This window comes from Haemaphysalis longicornis, unplaced genomic scaffold (assembly GCF_048455015.1).
Source record: "Haemaphysalis longicornis isolate Haplotype H1 unplaced genomic scaffold, Haemaphysalis longicornis Haplotype H1 scaffold_6, whole genome shotgun sequence".
NCBI classification, from domain to species: Eukaryota; Metazoa; Arthropoda; class Arachnida; order Ixodida; family Ixodidae; genus Haemaphysalis; species Haemaphysalis longicornis.
In genome coordinates this window covers 124,950,449-124,973,906 of record NW_027526407.1, presented here as the reverse complement: position 1 = coordinate 124,973,906, position 23,458 = coordinate 124,950,449, and positions in this window count along the sequence as shown.

The window sequence follows — 23,458 nt, the reverse complement described above, 5'->3', positions numbered from 1 at the left end:
AGTATCGCGCGGATAGCCACGCGCCGTGCTACTGAATCCAAACGGGCACCTAATTTATTTTAAAAAATCCCACGGTCAGGAACGGAAAACGTTATTAGCTATTTACAAGACTCAGTGAGGAAAAGCGCGAAACTGACCTATTTCATTCCGCTTGAGCTCGAACGTTTGGGAAGGGTCTAGGAGTGACGGGCCGGTGGGTTCGTTGGATCTATACTAGGTTTGCGAGGCTTGTGAGCTCGCTCCGTGGTGAGCCTCAAATCAACGAGATGGTAATACGGTGATGACGGTGGCGATGACCGATGGCTGGTGGCTTGAGGGAGCATAGGCCTATTTTGAGACGACGCCTCTCTGTATCGCGCCCTTTGCCACCGACACACTGCTCACCCGTAAGGTGGACACTGGCTTCCAGTGGCGGTCATCGCGCCTACTCAGCAAGATGTGGTGACTCCGGCGAATGCATCGGCAGCAGTCCGTGGCCCTAGACTGCGAGGAGCAACACCTTCTTCGGTTTTCGCCGACCACTTCCGCACTGCTTCTTCCTCTTATTATCCTACTTCCATGCAGCTTTCCCTTGCGCAATTGTTACGCCACCAGTAGAATGAATTGGCCACACTCAGCGCCGCCCCTTAACTACCTTTTGTTACAATTGCACAATCACGTGAGAATGCGCAAAACATAAACTATACGCTAATATTTCCATTCGTTCGGCTCTTTCAGTAACTAATCACTGCGCGAAAGGCGGACAGACAGAAGAATAGCCACAGCACAGCCCCTGCAAAGCAAGTGGAAGAGCGCAATGTAGAAGGAAAGAAAGGTATGACAGTTGCAACATGTTGATTTTTCTGTCCCGTCTTTCGCGCTGTGATTAGGTAGCAATGACTACCAAAACTCACCCGACTTCTGGCTGTCCTAGACTCCATCCGGACTTAGAAAGGAACGCAGACACCTGGGATAGTGTACCGATTGCAACCAAACAACTGGAGCACACTTAACACTGTAGAGGTTGCAGTTCCGATAGGAGCCAAGCGGCTGCCTCAAGTCAAACTTTTCTGCTTCAACTAATGCTGTGTGTTTTATACAGTCTTCTTCAATAAGTGTTGTCACTGTTGCTTACAGAGCTTTTGCTCTCAGCAATATTGTGACGAAGCCAAAGATGAGGCAGTCGTCATCAAGGAAATGCACGTTTATTGGAGCGAACTTGTGCTCCCCTAACAACTCAAAATGTACACAGTCGGTGAAGCAGCAGTGAAAGAAATGACGTGCATCAGCGGGCATCGGAGAGTCGAAATAATGCAGCGGCGTCTTCTCTGCAGGCTTTTATCTTTCGGCGCGAGTGTTTTTCGAAACGTCAATATACATCCAGATCAACGATTATTCTAGGCTGTTAAGGTTAGTTCGGAACGCTCTCTCTATCATAAGAGATCGCACATGCTGCATAGAAACAATGGAACACGCGCTACCGTTGGCACACAGATAGCCCAGATAACACACACCGGTGCAGCCGTACGGTAAAAGCAGAACATAAATAGACAAACTCAATGCAAGGTTCGCGGCATTGCCTCCCCTCTAATAGTGCATTGACCCAAAGCTAACATAAGCGACAGTCTGAACAAATAAAACAAAAAGTTCTGTCATCGCGCGTAGAACGGTTTTAAGCAAACCACGTGAACGACTTCGAGCCGCGTGCATCGTCGTGATGTCCCGGAATCACCATCGGGGATCACCTCGTACGTAAATTCGCGAACATTTTGTAGAATCCGGTAGAGTCCCAAATACCATCGCAGAGGCTTCTCCCTGAGTCCGCGTCCTCGAATGGGAGTCGAAACCCACACACAATCCTTAGGGTCTACTCGGTGTGTCAGCGTCGGAGATTGTAGCGTCCGGCATCCAGCACCTGCTGGCCCGTTATATGAACCCGGGCGAGCTGGCGGGCCTCTTCCGCACGTTGAAGGTATCCTTCGACGTCGGTGTTGACGTCGTCGTCTTCTAAGTGCGGTAGCATCCCGTTGAGCACCGTAGTCGGTCGTTTTCCGTAGACAAGCTCAAACGGTGTCATCTGCGTAGTATCCTGGGTCACTGTATTGTACGCAAACGTGACATACGGAAGGACTTCATCCCAAGTCTGATGTTCAACGTCGACGTACATAGACAGCATATCCGTAATTCTCTTGTTCAGACGTTTCGTTAGTCCGTTCGTTTTTGGGTGGTACGCCTTCGGTCTTCAGTGATCTGCGTTGCTGTACAGTAAGATTCCTTGCATGAGCTCTACAGTGAATGGCGTTCTGCGGTTCGTGACTAGAACTTCGGGGGCTCTATGCCGCAGCACAACTTGGCTCATGAAGGAATTTGCGACTTGGTGTGCAGTGCCCCGCGGAAGAGCGGCATTCTCTTCGTAGCGCGTCATGTAGTCGGTCGCTACGACAATCCACTTGTTTTCGGATCTGGACGTAGGGAAAGGGCTCTGAAAGTGGATTTCAATCAGTTGGAAGTGCGTCGTTGGGACGGCGATTGGCTGCAGAAGTCCGGCGGGTTTCGTCGGTTGCGTTTATCATCGCTGGCAGCCTTGGCATCTCCGGACGTAGTGAGTGACGTCGGTTGTAAGGAGGGGCCAGTTGTACTTTGCCTTGATTTTTCCAATTGTGCTAGCTGTATCGAGATGTCCGGAAGACGGGTAGTCATAGCACGCTTCCAAACATTTGTGACGAAGGTCTGCGGGGATGACAAGAATGTTCTTTGGTGTCGTTCGGAGCTGGAATTCTTCACAATGACGGAGTTTTTTAGGCTGAATACATGTAGGTTGCGTTTGAAGGTGCTAGGCATGAAGACGTTAAAGCCTTCGAGGTAGTCGATTATGACGCGTACGTCAGGGTCGCAACGCTGGCCAGCGGCAAGGTCACTCTCCGTCGCGATTCCGAAGAACGCGCTGTCTTTATAAGTCTAGTGGTGGTGGGTCGACGGGGGCAGAGGACTGGCAGTCAGCGTTGCAGTGTTTCCTGCCAAATTTATAGACGATTGTAACGTGAAACTGTTGCAGGCGCAAGCTCCACCGCCCTAGACGGCCAGAGGGGTCCTTTAAATTGGCGAGCCAACACAGCGCTTATTGGTTTGTCACATCTTTGAACGGTCTATTATATACGTATGGGCAAAAATTTGAAATGGCCCATATAAAGCCAGGCACTGTTTGTAGGAAGCAGAGTAGTTTTCTCCTCCTTCGACAGACCACGGCTGGCATAGGCGATTACTTTTCGCAACCGCATTACTTTTGGACGAGGACGGCACCCAAACCTAAATCACTGGCGTTCGCATGCACTTCTGTTTTGGCGTTTTCGTCAAAATGAGCGAGCACAGGTGGGCTTTGCAGGCATTTTGCAGCTCGCAGAATGCTTTTTTTGCTATCTTTTGCTTTAGGGGTGCTATCTTTTGTCAGGGGCGTGAGTGGCTCTGCAATGCGTGCGAAGTTTGCGACAGAGCACCGGTAGTATGCGCGCAGTACGAGAAATGTTCGCACGCCCTTCTTTTCTTTTGGCCTTGGGAAGTTCGCAATGGCTCAAGTTTTAGCCGGGTCAGGTAGGACTCTCGCGGCGCTGACGACGTGGCCCAAGAACGTGGGTTCTTCGTACGCGAAACGGTACTTCTCAGGTTTCAGAGTTAACTCCGACATACGAATGGCCTCGAGTGCAGTCTCCAACCTTGCAAGGTGTTCGTCGAAAGCCCGCTGGAATACCACAACGTCGTCAAGGCTTATGAGGTGGGTGTGCCACATAAGACCAGCATAATTTCTTGTAAATTGTTTCAGCTTAGACACGAATGACCCCCTCTTCACCGAGTAGTCGGCTCTTGTGTCTATGAGGGCGACTACGTCAAAGCCGTCGAGGGACAACTAGACGTCAAACGCCGCCTTCCTCGAGTTCCGGGTGCGTCGGGGCGTCGCATCCCAGCTTGTGCGTATTGAAGGTCGGGAACTGTGCGTCTTCGTTCTTGTCGTCTTCTCAGCGGCCGTCTTGGTCATGCTGGGTGTGCGTCGCGCCGTGTAGCTGTCGTAATGTTTGGAAGCCTGGTCAGGCTTCCGTCGGGTCGTCGAGATGAGGGCATGTTGCGAATCACGGTCTTCGGCGTGCCCTTGCGTCGTTGGAGGTTTTTAATTTTCCGCCGTTGTGCAACTTTACCTCCAGAAGTTGCTGCCTTTAGTTTCCACTGTGTGGGATGTGGGACCTTCCACGGGCGAAGTCAACATTCATACGGCGGTTCGGTGATCTGTAGGGGAAGTGCGACGGCGAACAGTTGAAACGAGCTTGGCGACCGCTGATTTCAGATAGATACTTGTCCATCTCTCGTGGTCATTGGTCAGGGAGAGTGCGAGGTGCATCGACGGCGAAACCACGCAGTACGAGCCTCTTGTGCTACGCAGTGGTAGCACAGGGGATGATTATCGCTAGCTCACCATACTTCTGCATTCTCGGCGTCTTGTTTTGGACCACAGGGGTTCGGGCGGGTGACAGTGGGCGGTGGTATGGCGGTGCCACTTGACGACGTGTTGGAGGAGGGCGCGGTCGACGAAACTTCGCGGAGAATATAATAGCTTGTGGCTCGCGGAGTGCTTCGGATGGCGTAGAAGTTCCCAAAGCTTGTGGCACTTCTTTCCTAATACTTCGATAAGGGTAGCGACTTGGGCCTGCGACGGCGTGAGGAGAAGTTTCCTCAGCTTCTCTCTCTCTCTACTGTGCGGGTGGTCTCGCGTAGGCTATCAGCCGGAATCCTTATGTTGTCGATGTAGTTCGCATTGGCCCTGCCAACAAAGTTGCAGTCATTCTGCTTAGCGCGCATTTCGAGGGTCTTCGCAATTCTAGTGGCTTCGGTGACGAATTCGGCAACACTTTTGGGTGGCTTGCGGACAAGTCCAGCCAACAGCGGACAAACAGCAAACAGCACACTGACCATTAAGAAGCGTAGCTTTTTTTATTCCGTCATTTTGGTGTCCACGTGGTGAAATAGTTGCATCATTTCCTGAACAGTGATGTTGATGCTGGTTGGAGTCTTTTGGCGCAAGGCCAGCTGGGGCAAAGAGCGCCAAACAAAACTATCTTAAAAAATTCTTGCTACTAAAGACGGAACAACAATAAAATCAATAACGGCAATGGTGATGGCTGGTGTATAGGGCCAGATTTGATTATGCGTGATAGAAAATGAGGTTTAAAACTTTACGTCTGAAAAATACTCAAACACACATTTCACGGAAACTATGGCATCGTCACCTATAAACAGCGATGAATGTGGTGTGATATGTGGTCTGTAGAGTTCTCTGAAGGGTTTGTGTCGTGTTGTGTGAAGTGCCTTGCATGTGATTAGTATGTGCACCATGGATAGGGCCTCTCCGCAACTGCTGCACTGGGGTCTAGAAGATCCCGTCAAAAGACACGAGTGCGTTGCATGGGTGTGCCCGATCCGCAGCCTACCCAAGGCGACTTCCGTGTGTCTGTTGTGTGAGTCAACTATGTACCGACCCAAGTGTGGCTTTATTACATGTAGTTTGTTGTCTGTCTGTTCATCCCAGTGTTTTTGTCATGTTCTGCGCAGGTGTTGTCTTATGTCTGGCTTGAGGGCTGTGTAGGGGATCGTTGTTAGGTCTACAGTGTTCCTGAGTGCAGCAGCAGCGGCCCCCTCATCTGCCAGCTCGTTCCCAGCGATCCCTGCGTGTCCTGGGACCCAGCAGAGGAGCAGCTCATGCTTTTGTGCATACACAGACATAATAGTGTTGAATACAAGATTAACTATGTGGTTTTTGGAGGGCTTCTGCGATGACAGTGCGCGAACAAAACTCGAAGAATCTGTATAGATGATGGAATTGGGAATCTGGTTCTCAAGAATGTGCCGTACAATAATGAAATTCTATACGCTTCTGCTGAAAAAATTGTTGTGTGCACGCTCATGGTTGTGGCTGCATTGAAATTCGGACCATAACTGGCGCACGACACCATAGTGGAGGTTTTAGAAGCGTCACTGTGGAATTCTGCACGTGGGTATTTAAACTGCAAAGTAAGAAAGTGCTGCAGTATTGCAGCTCGCGGTACACGATTTTTGTCAAGTTTCATAAAAGAAAGGCCGAAGAACACAGGAAGAACTTTCCAAGGAGGTAAAACGTCTGAAAAGGATGATCTGTACACATCTAAAAACGAAGCGCTCAGATCCGAGGCTCGCTCTCTCACTCTAAGTGAAAGGGGCAGCGGAACGAATGGGCGATTTAGAAAAAGCACAGATGTGGATGTGTCATTAAAGAGAGGATAAAAAGGATGGTTATTCAGCGATGAAATTTTAAAAGCATAAAGTAAGTCAATGTACGTCCGTTGGTTCTCAAGGCTCCACTTATTACACTCGGCATACAGACTCTCGACAGGGCTAGTGCGAAAAGCACCCGACGCAAGCCGTAGCCCCAAGTGTAGCACTGGGTCAAGCATTCGCAACGCTGGTTTAGTCGCCGACCCATATACCACACTGCCATAGTCTAAACGAGACCCAACCAAAGCAGTATAGAGCCATAGTAGGAGTTCTTTGTCGAACCATACGATTGGTGGGAGAGAACCTTAAGTATATTCATTGTTTTTATACATTTATGTTTAAGTTGCTTGATGTGTGGAATAAATGTGAGTTTCTGGTCAAACACAATACCTAAGAACTTGTGCTCCTTGTTCACAGGAAGCGACACGCCATTAAGAGTAATGTCTGGGTCCGGATGGACCCCGCGCTTCCTGGAGAACACAACGCAGGAGCTTTTTGCAGGATTCAATTTAAACGCATTCTTGTCTGCCCAGCCGGCAAGCTTCTTGACACCAAGCTGGACTTGACGTTCGCATATTGACATAATACATGATTTAAAAGATATTTTTGCACGTCGTCTACATACATAGAATAAAAGATTGTTGCTGGCAGTGCCTTTCCCAGAGAGTTCATCTTTACTATAAAGAGAGTGTAACTCAACACGCCACCTTGCAGCACGCCATTTTCTTGGACGTGAACCTATGAAAGTGCACAACCAATTCTTACTCTGAACGTTCTCTCCGACAAATAACTTACAAGGGTGTTGAACTTATTACCCGAAACACCGAATGAACTGAGGTCACCAAGGATCCCATAATGCCAAGAGGTGTCGTAGGCCTTCTCGAGATCGAAAAAGACAGTTAAACAGTACTGCTTATGCACGAAGCCATCCTTGATGTATGAGTCGAGTGCAACCAGTGGATCGTTTGTCGATCACCCCACCCTAAAGCCTGCCTGGCAGCTTTCGAGAAGACCATTGTACTCAAGGAAGTACACGAGCCTGCGATTGATCATCTTCTCGAAGAGCTTGCACAGGCAGCTCGTGAGGGCTATTGGATGGTAACTTGAGGGGGACGACGGGTCTTTTTCCTCCTTCAAGAAAGCCACTACAATGGCGTCCCTCCAAGAGTGTGGAATGTGCCCCGAAACCCATATTTAATTATATAGATGTAGAAGTGCTTCAAGTGTGTCTGCGTGTAGGTATTGTATCATTGTGTATGTAATGTTGTCTGGGCCTGGAGCTGAGGGTTTACACGTGCTCAGAGCAGCCCTAATCTCATGTAGTGAAAACAGGGAGTTGTAAGAAGTCCGTGATTTGTAGTTGTCGTGTAGGGACTTCTTTTCACAAGTCCCTACACGAAACACTTTATGTTTCAGGAAAGTGTTCGTGTAGTGTGGTGAACTGGACACGTGTTGGAAGTGTTGTGCGAGTGTGTCAGCCTGGTCTTCTAGTGTGTCCCCTGTTGTACTGACCAGGGGCAGGCTGTGTGTCTGTAGTCCCTTGAGTTTGCGTATACATGTCTATACCTTGCGTGTGTCTGTGTATGAGTTCATAGATGTTATGAATGAGCGCCAAGTATCTCTTTTTGCGTCATGGCGCACACGTTTTCCGAATGCCTTGGCCCGTTTGAACAAGAGGAGGTTTCCCGACGTGGGGTACCGACGGAGGATACCCCACGCCTTGTTCTGGGCCTCTCGGGGCCGCCTACAGTCCTCAATCCACCACTGCCTCCGCTGGTTGCGCGGGCCACCAGAGGCGTGGGGAATGGGCTTTTCGACGGCGTCGAGGATGTGCCCCGTGAGGAGTTGTGCGGCTTCATCTACGTGTAGGTGTCTTATAGTTGTGTAGTGTAGTTTCGATGTCTCTGTAACTGTGTGTCAGTTAGCTCGTGCTTCATTGAACCTATTATGGGAAGATGAACTGATTTGGCCTTTACCTATATATGTAAGTGAGGTGGGAAGTGGTCACTGCCATATGGGTCAGTTCCCACACCCCACTCGAGAAGAGGAAAGAGAACTGCGGAGCCTATGGCTAAGTCAAGACATGAGTATGTGTTGTGTGCTATGTTATGATATGTAGGCTTTTTATTGTTGAAAAGGCATGCGCCAGAGAATTTAAGAAACCTCTCTATCAGGCGACACCGGGCATCCGTACGAGAAGAGCCCCAAAGAGAATTGTGAGCATTAAGGTAGCCTGTTAGAATGTATGGTTCGGGCAGCTGGTCAACCAGCGCCGCGATGTCAGAGCTCAAAAGTGTAACATCAGGAGGAATGTATATGGATCATACCGTTATCAACCTATTAAATATAAATTAGCGTTTTGTACAGCCTCAAGGATAGTGTTTAAAGTGACAGGGTGGCGTGCTAAGGATTTCCGGACGATTATGGCCACACCGCCAGAAGAGTGTGCGTCATCCCTGTCTTTCCTGTATACCAGGTAACTATTTAAGATATTTGTGTGTTTAAAATTCAAATGTGTTTCCTGAACACACATTACACTTGGCTGATTGGTATGCAGAAGCTCATACACGTCGTCAAGAGTATTCAGAAGGCCTCTGCAGTTCCATTGAACAATATTTTCTCTTCCCATTATTTAGTGTGAAAGCTACTGGAGTGTATATGTTTATGTGTCGTCTTTAGGGGCTGTGACTCTTGGATTGTGCTTTTTGGGCCTATCTGTAGGCTTGAACGTCGGAGGCCGATCCTTGCGCTGCGTTGCAGGCAAGAATGGCACGACGTCCATCTCGTCGTCCGATGTCGTGGGTGTGCCCGTCGAACCGGGCCCCCCGGACTTTGTCCCCCTTCCGGGGCCCTTCGTTTGACCCGCCACTGCCGCTGGTATCGGAGGCACCAGAAATGGCACGGGCGGTGCGGTGGTGGTGGGAGCCGGTGCGGGGGCCGTGGTGTCCATGGCACCCTCAAACGCACTGGAGTATGGCGAGGCAGGGACGGGAGCGGCACGGGTCCGGACGGAAGAGGTTGCCACCACAACCGCTGCTGGGTGAGCGAGTGGTGCAGAGGCTGTTTGGGCTGCCCGGGTAAACCCAGGGGCGCGTGGGGGCGGGACCAAGTCTGATCGCGATACTGGGTCCCAGCCGAGACCAGACGCCGCTCCGCCCACCGGCGAGCTGCGTCGGCGTACCTCCCCAGGGGAAAGAGGCGAACCTCTTCCGCGCCTCTGGGAAGGTGATGTACTCTGTTACTTTGACATTGGTTATTTTCTTTTCTTGTTGGAATTTCTCACATTTGCGGGAGTACGCCGCGTGCGATCCCCCGCAGTTAACAACACAAGTGAAGGTGGTGGAGTTGCAGTTATCTGTCGGGTGGTCCTGTGCGACGCATTTGGCACAGGTAGTTTTGCCGCGGCAAGAGTTGGTACCGTGCCCGAACCGCTGGCATTTAAAACAGCGGCGCGGGTTTGGTATGTACGGTCGGACTGGACATCGTATGAAGCCTACATTGAGCGACTCGGGGAGCGTTCAGCAGTCAAATGCCAAGATGAAGTGTTTTGTACGGATTTCGGTGTCATTTCGATGCATGATTATCCTTCGCACTGCCGTCACATCCTGATCTCGAAGGCCATTGAGCAAATCTGTCTCTGTTTCGTTCACCAGGTCAGGATTGGAGATGACGCCCTGGGAACTGTTCAGCGTGCGGTGGGGTGTGATTTTTATGTCTGTATCTACCATGCGGGTTTGTTTGAGGAGGTGGAAAGATTGCTGCCTGTTGTTAATCTCGATCAGGATTTCCCCTGTTCTGAGTTTCTTGGCTTTGGAGGACTTCCCTACAATGTCCTCAAGGAACTTGGAGATGAGAAAAACAGACTGTGCTGTGACGGGCTTTGACTTGTCAAGATATTCCATTATTAGAAAGCGGGAGAAATTGTCAGGTTTTAAAAATGTCAACTCTGGCAAGAGAGGAAAGGAGACTTCGGTGCGGCCCCTTTTTTGGGGCCGATCACGTTTTTTGGGGGGGGGGGGGGTTCAACTATCCATATAACATAGGAAAAAGAAGGGGACGGGGGTACTTTCTTCGCTCGGTTTACCCTGATTCCGATAGAGGTCCTGGAGCTCCCTGCCTGGTAGACAGACAGGGAGCCCATCGGCTGGAGCTTGACCTGGGCTCCGACGGCCACCGTTCGTGGTTTCTAACCCTCCACCTATAAATACATCGCCGCGGTTGGATGCAGCTTATGTTTGGGGGGTCGGGGTCCGCGGTATCGCCAATACCGTCTCACCAAGATTGCTCAAGGTGCCCCGTGCGGGGATTTCCTGAACAAAGATCACCATTCTTTCGTTTGGGCGTTGCGTGCGCGTTTCCAACAAAATGCGGCTCGTTCTTTCTGCACGAAGGTGGTGAATGTTTGGAGGAACTCCCGCCTGAAGAGTGTCCAGTCGGTTAGGGAGCATTCATGGTTTCCAAACCATTTTTTCGGGCCGTATCTTTTAAGTAGAAGATGACATGGCGCAAAGTTTTATTGCCATCCCACCTCTCAAAGATGCGGACGCGCTTCAATTTCTCCTACCAGTCCTCAGGGCATTCTCAGAAAAATCCGCGGAACTATGTTGGTTCTAGGGGCTGTTGCAGGACGAGGGCAGGATTAGAAGCGGTGGTAATGGTGCCTACGTTGATAATGGAGGTTTTGACGTCGCCTTCTTTCTTCACGTTATCCGGAAGCAGTCCCAAATCTGGCTGAACACCTTGCTGTCGGCTACTGACACAAGTGTGGCTCGCTTGTCGGTTTGACGACGGCTTAGGGTGCATGTACCCCGCACCTCACCAGATTTCACGAAGCTAAAGATGAGGCAGTCATCTTGAAGGAAAGGAACGTATTTTGTAGCGAACTTGTGATCCCCTAACGACAAAAAAGTACACATGCAGCGAAGTAGCAGTCCACAAAGTGACGCGCGTCGGCAGGCTTCGGTGAGTCGAATTAGTGCCGCGGCGTCTGCTCGGCAGGCTTTTATCTTTCGGCGCGAGTGTTTCTCAAACCGTCAATTTACATCCACAATAAAGATTATTCTGGATGTTCACGTTAGTTCGGAACGCTCTCCCTATTAGAAGAGATAACACATGTGGCATAGAAAGAAAAGATGGAATACACGCTTCTCTTGGCATAGAAATAACACAGACAAAACAGCCCGGCGCAGCCGGGCGGTAAAAGCAGAACATAAATAAACAAACCCAATGCATAGTTACCGGCAATATTGAGAAACGTTTTACCAATCCTGACTGTCTTCAAAGAAGGGGCCCAGAAACCAATGCCCTGAGGTAGGTAGCACTCTGCTTGGGGTGTGGTTCTTGTGGAAGATGCAACGGCCCCTACTAAATGAGGAATCATCGACAAGTTGCTGTGTAGCTGTGGCTGCGAGTGGTCGCTTGCAGATTCACTACTTTCAAGTGTTCTGGGGACTGATCACAAAGCAGCGAGTTCACCAACAATGCGACGCTTCCGCAAATTTTAGACTTGCGGAACTTATCAGGCATTCATTCTGATTTCCTTTTATGGGTTATAGTATTTTTTTATAACTCCGTTATTCCCTTGTTCTGGCAGTCTTCTATACCTTCGATATAAACTCCCGCACATAATTGTAGACAGGCTGGTTCGTCAGCTACAAGCTGATGCTTTCTCACGCCATGTACTTCGAAGCCTTCTCTGGCGACAACCCTCAACGTAACCAACGAAAGAAACTTTAGTGGTGCATGCGACACGATCGTGGACGTAAGTTTTTCGTTAGCGAAAAAACTGGCGACCGTAGTGTTACATTGATATGACCCCCGAGAGTAGAGGTTGGACATCTACAGAAAAAAATTACAATCCTAATAAGGTGCCTGCGCGCCACCTACAATGAAGCCTGTTTATTGTCCTCCTGACAAAATTTCGACATCCGAACACAATCATGACTCTTCAGGAGAGACGCGGGAGAAATGTGCAGCGTGGTGCAGCTTAGCAGTGTGTCTTTAAGGTAGTCCTTATTGCCAGAGTCCAGCATGTCTACTGATAAAGAACTTGAAGCTGAGCACAAAAAATGCGAGAGTTGGAGACCTGTTACTGTAGGCCGAAGCAGAACCTCCACCAAGACATGAAGCTGATATCACAACGTGGCGTCTTCGCAGTTGTGGGCGAGACACACGCTCGTTCTTTGACTTCCAAAGTTATTTATTTTTTATTTATGAGGCCAAGACACCCCCGAAAATGAAAGAGCGCGATGACAACAGGTATTTGCAAAGGCGGCTACCAAAAGTATGCGATGATTTCGCAGACACGAATGTTACCAACCACTTCAACTAAAACTCGAAAAGGTCGAACAAACTGCCATCTTGAGAAAGATCTTTACCGAGACTCAACTGATTAGGTCCGATCACTTTGTCCTGTCCGTGAAATAATCATGTCTACAGGCGATGCGTGACGTGATATATTCCTGCGTTAGAGGCTCTTATCAGCGCTACGCGGCAAAACTACTAGGATTCTCGGGCTCGCCAAGTGAATCCAGATAACTTGCGGGTGTACAAGCCTCGACGGCGTGCGACATAGAAGTGGTGGACCAGTTGGTTCGTCATTGTTGAGGGAAGGCAAATACGTTTTGCCCGTGCGGGTTCAGGAGGTCCACCGCATTGTTTTTGCGCTTGAAAGTCGTCAACAAGGCATGACAATGGCACACATGGTGTATTGGGAAAACATTAGGCGTCTCTTAAAATCAGAAGCAGTTAGGCGGACGCTGCTTTGAAGGGCAAGTCCATGATCCTAGGATAGTCTTCAGAGTTACCATTCCTTCATTTATGAATTCAATACCTTCAAAAAACGGGATCTTGGTGGCAACTAGGCCACACATTATAATAAAATATGTTAAATGGTTTCCACAGAAGAACAGTTCTTTCAGTACTGGATGGCCATCAATGTAAGGCGAAATGTGAAGTGTTGGCTAACCCGAGTTCAGTCGAAGGCGATGACTGAATGTGTCTAGGTTACGATTGAGCTGACTTGGAAGTCTTGATTTCAACTTCGGAAAAATCGCTTGCAAAACGAATTTGTAATTCAGTTGGTCACACCATAGCTGGTTTCTTTCAGTTATTGCAAAGCTATGCGCCTTGATGGAACACTGTTTTCGTAGAAAAACTTTATGGTATTTCTTGTGGGCCATTCTTTTGTTTCGTTTCAGCTTGTATTTATTCCGGTCCTGTTAGCAGTGACTGCCGTGGCCTTTTCGTCAGCCGGGCCCACGGCCGTGTGATGTTATTTCTTCAACAAGTTTTGTTAAGTCTTATGAGGTATACTGAGCTCGCTCATTGACCATGTCGCATGAGGTCGGGATGAACAGCGTAGATAGGCTGATAGGAGTACTTCTGATCCATTGAATAGGTGCACATCAGGGCACAAAAAACATAAAGCATAAAATAAGGGCACATAAAACTAGTCTTGAACAACTAATAAGAGAGCTTAGTTTATGCTGCCCGAAAAAACTGATACTATCTTAAAACAAGCACGTTTTCACCATAGTCTTTGCGGAACACTTGGTATTTCGTGCAGTTAAGTGGGACAATTACACCACGATTGAAAACCTATTGCAAGCACTAGACTACTGATAATATGTTTTCAGAATTACAATAGGACCGTATGTTAGGGTATATTCGTAGGAATTTTAATTCTTCACCTGGCTTTTTGAAAGTAATTCTCTATAAAACTTTGGTTCGGTCGAATTTGGAATATGCGGCTGCTGTTCGGCATCCTGCATCGCATACCGACGAATTGGAGGTGGTTGAAAGTCGTTTATGTCGCTTCATACTTTCCAATTATCAGCTCACGTCCAGCGTCACCACAACGAAAACGACTTTATCTCTACCGCTAGTCGAGCATCGCAGGCAAATGTCGCGTTTGTGCCTATTCTACAAGATGTATTATGGCCATTCCACTCTTAGAGACAGACTACTAAAGAATCCATCCTACATGTCAGCGCGCGTTGATCATCGATACAAAGTAGGCATTCCATCTTCTCATACAAAGGGTTTTCACGATTCATTTGTACCGAGCAAATCTGTTAAATAGAATCAACTGCCACATGCAGTTGCCGAAACATTTCACGTCGTGGCTTTTAGGCGTGCAGTTTCCAGACTGTTTGAGTGAAAATGTGTATGCCGTTGTGTTTTTTTACTTTCCTTGAATTGGGCAGTGTTTATTTGTTTATTTAGCCCCCACAGGTGAAGGTACTTTGTATTTGTATTGCCGCCAGCCAAATGTGTGCAGTACGGACTCTGTTGGAGTAAAGGTGGGTTATATGAGTGTTTACGCCTACTTGTGCAACGCATGCTTCCTTAAGTAAGGAGCTGTTGATATAACTATCGCAGTGTCCGTACTGCTTGTGTAAAGAGCGGTTGTTATCACCTTATTACTTGTGGTATATTCTCGGAATTTTTTCTTTACTCCTCTCTCCCCTCTCTAATGCCACTGGGCCCTGAGGGTATGTGAATAAATAAATAAATAAATAAATAAATAAATAGGACAGAGTATGTTCTACCGAATGTGAATAAACTCAACTGTACTAACTTTTCAATACAAAAACAGTTTTCGAAATTTACCCTTCAGGAGGGAAAGCTTCTCTTTGGCAATGCAAGAACGACAATTAAAAGTTGAAAAATTGCATGGTTAAATGACAACATTAGTATTGAAATAACCTATCAGAATGGGACGAATGCGCGCAAACAAGAGCTAAACCTCTGAAACAATTCCAGCGGAGAATAAAAAATATAAATGATAGGTGTGTCATGTTTAACTAAGTGTGGCAGTGACCTAACTATTCCAACCTGAAAGAATTTCGCCTTGTAGTCTGTATTAGTCCCAGTATTTAAATAAAAGTAAACATCCGAAGGCTGGTACGCTAGGTCGCGATACACATGTTTTAGTCAATAATAAAGCGCGGCTAACTGATTAGATTATTCATAGCGATGTTTTCCCTACCAACTATTATGTTATTTGAAGTGACAGGTGAACTGGATGAGATAATTTGCTGTTTAAGTAAACGTATTATTCAAGCTTTTCTTTTTCAACAACTTGATGATTATGAGCGTACTACGCTAAAGCTTAATTTTCACGACCGATTCATTTTTGTGTGTGCTGTTTATACTTCTGAAGAATCCTCACCTTACTATGGCAGCATTTTTAACACGTGAGTACATTAAGCATATAAGAATATTTCTAGTATTAGGATTTTCTCTTCGGACGGTTCCTATCCCAAACTCATATCTGGTGGGCACACGCATTTATTATTTACTATTATGGTAATTATCAAAAGGAAAAAGGTTATTCGCAGCCCGCATGTTAACATTTATTCGAGTTCCGTACTTTATCATGAGCTTGTAAGCCAATCTTCATAAGTTTTATTGTTGTATTGATCATGAGATGTCTGATCACAAATATGCTGTTTTTTAGTGCTTGATTTGCGTTACCATTTGCGTCAGCGCTGATCAAGCTATATTGATTCAACATTGCCCACACGCTAGAGGTGAAAGCAATGTGAAATATCGGGACGTTTGTCTTAACAACCTTAGTGGATGCGATACTTGTAAACTGCATTCGAAGTTCAAAACACAATGCTCGTATTTTCCCCTTCATTTCATTTCTAACAGAACAAAAACGTTGAAGAAGATATATTTCTTATTTCCATGGGAAATAATGCATCAGAAAACAATTATCAAATGGTTCAAGCGAGCTTGTGCGATGTATAGACAAGTGGCAAAAAATCAAAAGTCATTTGCCATTTTTTTAGATCCAACGCTCAAAGCATCTCTTGTCGGCGGACCAGTCCTTACTGCGTGCGTCGGTTTGTTGTCCGCAGCCACTCTCTCGCAAGGGGCATTGGATTGCATTCGATTGGATTAGATTGGCTTGGCTTGCCTAGGCTTGGATTGACTTGGATTGGATTGGTTTGGATTGGATTGGATTGGATTTGGAACGCATTGGATCAAAGTGGATTGTGTTGGACTGTGTTGCGTCATAGCCGCGGCAGACCCACTGGCGCCGGCGCGGGCCCAGGTGAGAGCGTGTGCGGCCCAGCGCGCTCTCACTCCGCCGGTGGGCGGCGCTGCGCGCGGTGCTGCGCATGTGCAGTACTCTCTCTCTCCGCGGTCTCCTCTCTTTCGGGCCCGCTGCGCTTATAACCGGTGTGCCACTCTCCGGCGGCCTTTCGGTCGACGGTTGCTCTCCGCTTGCGCTTGAACCCCCCTCAGCGTCACATCACACCAGGGTTCCCGCGAGGGGAGGTGGGCGTAATTTTTTCAGTAGGAAGAATTGGGCAACTCATATTCTTCGCAGCTGTCGGAAAGCTTTGCTACAATGTCATTTATGTTTCCATTCTTACCTTTGCATTGGTCAGTTTCTGTTACCTTGCTTTTTCCACCCATCTCCACTACAAAAGTCATTTGTCATTTTCTATTCAGTTGGAAGAATTGGGCCACTCGCACTCTCCGCAGCTACTGGGAACTTTCCTACCCTGTCTTTTATGGTTCTATTCTTAATTCTGCTAACTAGCTTGCTTGTTAGTTCTTCTTTCTGTGTATAGGAGGTCGTTGATGATGTAGAGGTTGTATGCGCTGAGGTGGCCTCTAGTTTTTTGGTTCTACCTGAATTTCTATGGCACAGTCGAAGTCCTGTAGGAGCAAGCTGCAAACTCTGACTTTTTGATCTCTGGATGTTCTTTTGTGTTTTTTGTTTCTCTTTGTCTTTTTTGCCAAAATATTTAATGAAATGCGCTTTCTATTGTTTTGATCTTGTTTTTGTGAAGTATTTCATTCATGCAATGCACGTCTTTTGTGTTTTTATACAGAGGCAACGCGGCCCTTGTCTCTTTTTCTCTGTTAATAATTTTTTTTCTTTTTTAGGGATCTGTTGTTTGTGCGCACTTTTAAAGGGAGCCAAGCACATCCAAAACATCCCACCCTTTTCTTCCGCAATATTCTTTTACTGCTCCCCGTTAAGTCAGCATCTTCCCCAGGCTATTACCTGGTTGCGTCTATACGTTCGTATGTTTGTAGTTCCTGAGTATCACACGGGGGGAGAGAACTGACCGCGTGGCACAATGTGATGCAGCGTCTTTGAGCCACTTCACTATCTGGCGCGACCACCCCGCTGGCGTGACCCAGGTACACGCAACCATATTCCGGAAACTAATAAAGAGAATGAATTACGTCCAATTCTCGGTAAAGAAGTTGTATCCCCTTAAGGGGCGGTGTTTATTGTTTATGGTTTATTGGGTGGTGCCCACCAACAGCACTAGGCCTTCTTGGGTGGTGCACACAAAAAGGACAGGGCGACACACAGGTAAACAAACGGTAAAACATGGAGACTGGTTTTGAAGTGCAGGGGTCACAAAGTACATAGTACCACCGCACACGCGCGTGCTCGCAGGCACGCACACGCACTCGCACACACGTAAGCACGCACGCATGCGCTCACGCACACACACACACACACACACACACACACACACACACACACACACACACACACACACACACACACACACACGCACACACACACACACACACACACTCAATTTATACATTTAAGGAATTAAGATTACAGTCAGGTACATTAGCACGCGCTGAGACAGGGCTTGTGACAAGGTATACTACAAAGTACATTGGCATACACGCAAGTTCAGTACAATCCACCATCGTAACTTACTGGGGAACATGGATACTGGAAATAACTACATATAAAGCAAAATTTATATGTATGCACTGCACATACGCTCGTGAGTGCACACAAAACATACATACACGCATGCCCACGCAGGTGCATCTGAAGGTGAACAAGTGCAGGCAAATGCGCACGTGCATGCATGCACACACACGTGCGGACACACATACATAGGTACACGGGAGTATGTGTACGGCAAACGGTGCAAGTGTAGAAAATGGGAAGGAAACGGAAAACACTGAACACGAGATAGTTTCTATACCATACTGAATGGGCAACAGCGGCTTCCAATGCATGCATTTTTCAGGGCGCATTTAAAAGAGTTAACATTGTCAGAAAAGACGTCCAAAGATGCACGAAAGTCATCATTATACACACGGTGCACACGGCACACTGGAGACAGCATTTCTGAGGTGGTCACGTCAAAGTAAAGGTGGGGGCGGAGAGCTCGAATTGGTGCCCTTAGCCGAACAGAGCTCACTAATTTCGGGCTGTCGAATCTGGAGTGGATACACTTGAACAAAAACACTAAATCGCGGTTTGTGCGTCTAGATTGCAGTTCTTCGAGCTTCAGCCGCCTGATAACATCACTGTAAGAGTATTTCTCGTGTAGGGTGTAGCGGCGAGAGAAGATGCGCGTGAACCTTTTCTGAACCCTTTCCAAGCGCAAACACGACGACGCACTCATGCAGTTCCAGACTGCCGATGCAAACTCCAGCTTTGGGAGTACAAGGGCTTTGTACAGAGCAAGGAAACACGAACCTCCTGAGAAGTCCCTTGTTGCAGGAGAGATAGCGCCCAAAGTCAGAAGAGATGAGCGTGCGAGGTAGTTAACATGCGGTGTGAATCGTAGTTTCGAATCCATCAGAACGCCCAAATCACGTGTTTCGCTTACTCGTCTTATCGTCAGAGAGTCGAGGTGGTATGGGAAGGTTAAAGGAGAGGTTTTTCGAGTGTATGTAATTGTAACGGTCTTCAATGGATTCAAATCTAAGTAGTTAGTTTTGCACCAGAGGGAGATTGCTTGTACGTCGCGTTGAAGCTGGGCGCAGTCCGCCTGTGATCCCACTCCGCGGTAGAGTTTCATGTCGTCTGCAAACTGCAATGGAGATGAATGCTTTATAATTAACTGCACATCATTCACAAATAAGTTAAACAATGAAGGACCGAAAAGAGAGCCCTGAGGAACCCCGGACGGTACAGTGAAGCTGCGAGACTTAGCACCAGCGTACTGAACAAAGTTTGTTCTCTGTTTGGGGTAGGTTGCAAACCACTCGCTGAAAGCAGTAGCCAAGCCATAAGCAGACAGTTTGCCAAGGAGCAAATCATGGTTTACGCGGTCGAAGGCCTTGCTGCAGTCGAAGTACATGGCATCCATTTGTTGACGTGAAAGTATGTACTTGCTGGCGTCACTCAGAAAGCAGGCAAGGTTTGATTCGACGGACCGGGCAGGAATAAAACCGTGCTGATTACTATGAATGAGGGGCCGGATTTTGGACAAGAGATAACGGTGTACTACTTTTTCAAAAACTTTTGAGAAAGAACAAAGGAGAGATATTGGTAGTAGTTCCCAGGCACCGACGCATTTCCGGACTTACGGAGAGGAAAAACAACGCCGGGTTTTCAATTTGTCGGAAAGTGCCGCTCTTCAAGCGAGAGACAAAAAATGTGGCAGAGCAACTGCGCGAAAATCGCAGAGCAGCCTTTACAATGAAGCATGGGATGTTATCATGGCCTGAGGATTTCTTCGAAGGTAGGCTGCGGATAGCAGCCGTGGCATCCTCAACGGTTATGTTGGGCGTGTGTATGACATCACCTATCTGCGCGAGCCGAAGCGGGAAGCCGCTGTCGCGTGACGAGGAGTACGTGGACAAGAAGTGTTTTGTGAATATTTGAACAATGCTGGCTGGGTCGGAAACGATGGTGTCGCCATCCTGCATAGTAATCCGCTCAGAGGCCTTTCTTGTGCGCGTGCTAAAGATCCGCCAGAAGTCGCTCGGGGATCGGGTAAGCGAAGTTTCTGTGAAGTCCGAAAAATGTTTTTTTGTCGCGAGCGAGCGGCACTTTCACAAGTGAGCGCTGTTCTTTGAAGTTAGTGTCGGTGGACGTGTCGTTTTTAGCTTTCCTTAGTTTGTGGAATCGACACTTGCTGCGCAGCGCGCTGCGGAGTTCTTTGCTGAACCAGAAAGGGAATTGATGAGGGCGCTTATACTTTTTTGGTATGTGCTCGTTTATTTCTTTTTGGACAATTTTTGTGAGCAGCTGCACCGCTGCGTCTGCATTATGCGATGTGTAGACTGGCTCCCAATTCGTCTCCTGGAGCGTTATGTAGAGGGCATTATAATCGCCACGGGGAAAATCAAAGAATGGGGTCTCCATGCGCCGCTCGTAGGCAACTGGTAGTAAAGCCGTGACAGTGAATGGTTCATGCCACGGGTCGACCGAAACAAGTGCTTCTCGAGCGTGTTTAAGGTCTAAGGAGGTCAAGTTGGAGAAGACGATGTCAAGGACATTTCCTGCGGGGTTAGGAGGAAGTGCAGCATATGCCAATCCAGCGAATGAGAAAAAGTTAAACAAGTTTGCGGCTTTGGTAGAATGGCCAACATTTTCCCCGGGATTCCACCACCGGCCGGGCACGTTGAAATCACCGAATAAAATAATGTTGTACTTTTCAGGGTCTATACTTTCTGAGAGGTGCTGAAAAACGCACGCGAATGCGGGGAAGTCTAGAGTTGGATGCATATAATACAGGCCAATGAGCAGGTTTTTTCCGCGGTTTGTCTTTGTTTCGACCCAAACGCATTCATTTCCCAATTCGAGATCAGCTAGGCGAAACGCAACCATGGACTTTCGTAGGGCGATTAAAGCTCCTCCACCGTACGTTTGACCGATGCGTTCGTAGCCTCTGTCATGGCGAAAGACAGCGTACGTACTCGTCCGGGAAGTAATCTGTAGAAGCAATTTGGTCTGAGAGCCACGTCTCAGTAATGCAGTATACGTCATGATCGAAATGAACCACATTATCAAAGAACAGTTTCGCTTTTGTCCGTAGGCCTCGTGTGTTTTTCATAGTAAAAAGAAATCCTCATGGCACGTTTACTTCGGAGGGCTTCAGCGCACGGTCTTCCCTCAGGGTGCCGTCAAATTGTCGGAATAAGCACCCGCTCGGCCACACTGACGACTTATTCACAAGATCAAAACACGCATCGCTTACCGCAACATGAAAGGAGACGTAGCTCGGGTGCTTGGTTTTTAGACGCGTGCAAACGACGCTGCCATCTTTACAAACATCCGTGACGAGTTTCAGCACGGTTGGAACTGACGTGTCGGGGTGAAGACGGGACACAAACAAGGCTTCCTTGAGGGGCCTGTGTGGCACGGTCTGAAGGTCGCTGTTTTCGTTTGCCCCAACGGAAGCCTCGGGGAAGCGGTTGCGGGGTTGCCTTTAGTTGAGGCCGCCGGGGCGAAGAGGGCTCCACGCGGGAGGGGGGCCGTTTAAGCAACTCCATATGGGCGACTGGCTGGTGGGTGAGGAGGCCGGGACAGAGCTGCTGAGGGGGCTTTGTGTGGCAGGAGCGTCAAGCACTGCGGAGGGCTTTAGCGGTGACCCGCGGTGGCGGAGCTCCTCGCGCAAGACACGCACCTCACTCTGAAGACACGCAATTGCGGCCGCCTGTATTTCCGATGCCTTCGTGGTTTCGTTTCGAAGGCGGGCGTGCTCCTCCCGTAGCTGGCTGAGCTCGTCCGTTCAAAATGAGATGCCTTCCACGGCGTTGACGAGCAGGTCATTCATCTTGCTCAGTTGGCTGCCAACATCACCGGGGTAGGGAAAGAATGCGTTGTGGTCGAGAGCAACGTTTTCTGCCGCCGGTGCGGTGTTCTCGTCGGGCTTGACGGGTGGTGCCGCTTTCCAACAAGCGTTGCAATGGAAAGGAAGATCGCCAGCGCGAAGAAGTTGGAGATCCTCGTCGGGCCAGGCAATGCACTTTGTGTGCGCGCACTTGCCACACGAAGCACAGCGAAAGGAGTGCTGCTTGGCTGTGACACGTTGCGAGCAGGCGACACAGTTGGCTCGACCCGCCATCTTGGCGGCTTTGATGCAGTGGCCGTCGGCAGTGCACGATTTCACAAGTGGCGAAAAGGAATACAAGCAGCGATGGCAGAAGGGGAAATCGCACTCACTTGTTGCCTTGCATGCTTAGCAGTAGTTGTGAAGTGCTGTCGTCGGCTTTGGAGGGAGATTTCTTGCTGTCTTCGACAGTATTTGTAGGAGCGAAGAGCGCGCCGACTTCTTCCCTGTCGTCGCCATTGCGGAGGCCGTTTACACAGACAACCCAGTAAACAACTAACATCTCTGCGACGTCCCAAAAAGATCCGAACGTCTATGTCCCAGCAGTATCTCTATTAGACATCCGTAGAACGTGCAATATTTTGATAAAAATGTTTGGATGTTGAGATAACGTTGCTGGTACCTTAATGTCGGAGGTTCTTTCAACTTTGCTACACACGTACTCTGGATGTTGCTGCTGCTTCATTTGGAGACGGAATTTAGACATATTTTGCTGACGTTGTTCAGACGTTGCTGGTATGTTCGTTTTTTACTTCGAACATGTTTACCGCCGTTACATTTGATTTAGCTATAGCTGCTATACTTTATTTTCAAACTCTCTGCAAGCGTACTGTATTGATGTTACCGAGGGGTTTCGTATGTGTTTTGTAAGGGTTTTGTACCGAGGGGTTTTGTGCAAGTATTGTAATCCACCACTATTGCTTTGAACCTTTGCCCTTCAAAACAGTAGCCCAATACCGAACCTAACGGAAAGAGGCAGGGACTTAGTGCAGAATTCGTTTACAAGCGACGTTGCAAACGAGCCTTGTAAGGTTTTTTTTGGGGGGGGACGGGGGGTCATTGTTGTCAAATCTGAACAAAATAAGATAGGATAATGAACGAAGATGCAATTAGCACAACTTTACTTGCTACTTGATTTAACCTTGATGTTACGTACCGACTGCAGCTTCATGAATTCAAAGTGTGAGCAAAGCAAATTTCGGGGCTGCCTTGATACTGAGTTTACCGTCAAACGTCACTTGTAGGTTAAACAGCAAGGTATTCTGCCTTTTTTTGGTTTTGCCTTGAGAAAAAATGTCAATGACACCCTCATTGGAAAAAAAAAATCTAAAAAAATCCGTCAGGTTTTGCCAAGATTCGAACCATAGACTTTCAAAAAACAACACCAGCAGTTAAGCTCCAATCCACTGGCACACGACGGAAAACAATGCGTGGACCCTAGAATTTCGTAACCTAACAGAGGCTGCCAATGAATATTGTGGGGCGATTCGTTTCGGCCATATTTGACAAATTTCGGCAGTGCTAACGCTTGTTTCTTCCGCACCGATCCTGGAGGCGAGGCTAATACTGCAAGTGGTGTAACCAAAGCTCCTTTATTTAAGCCA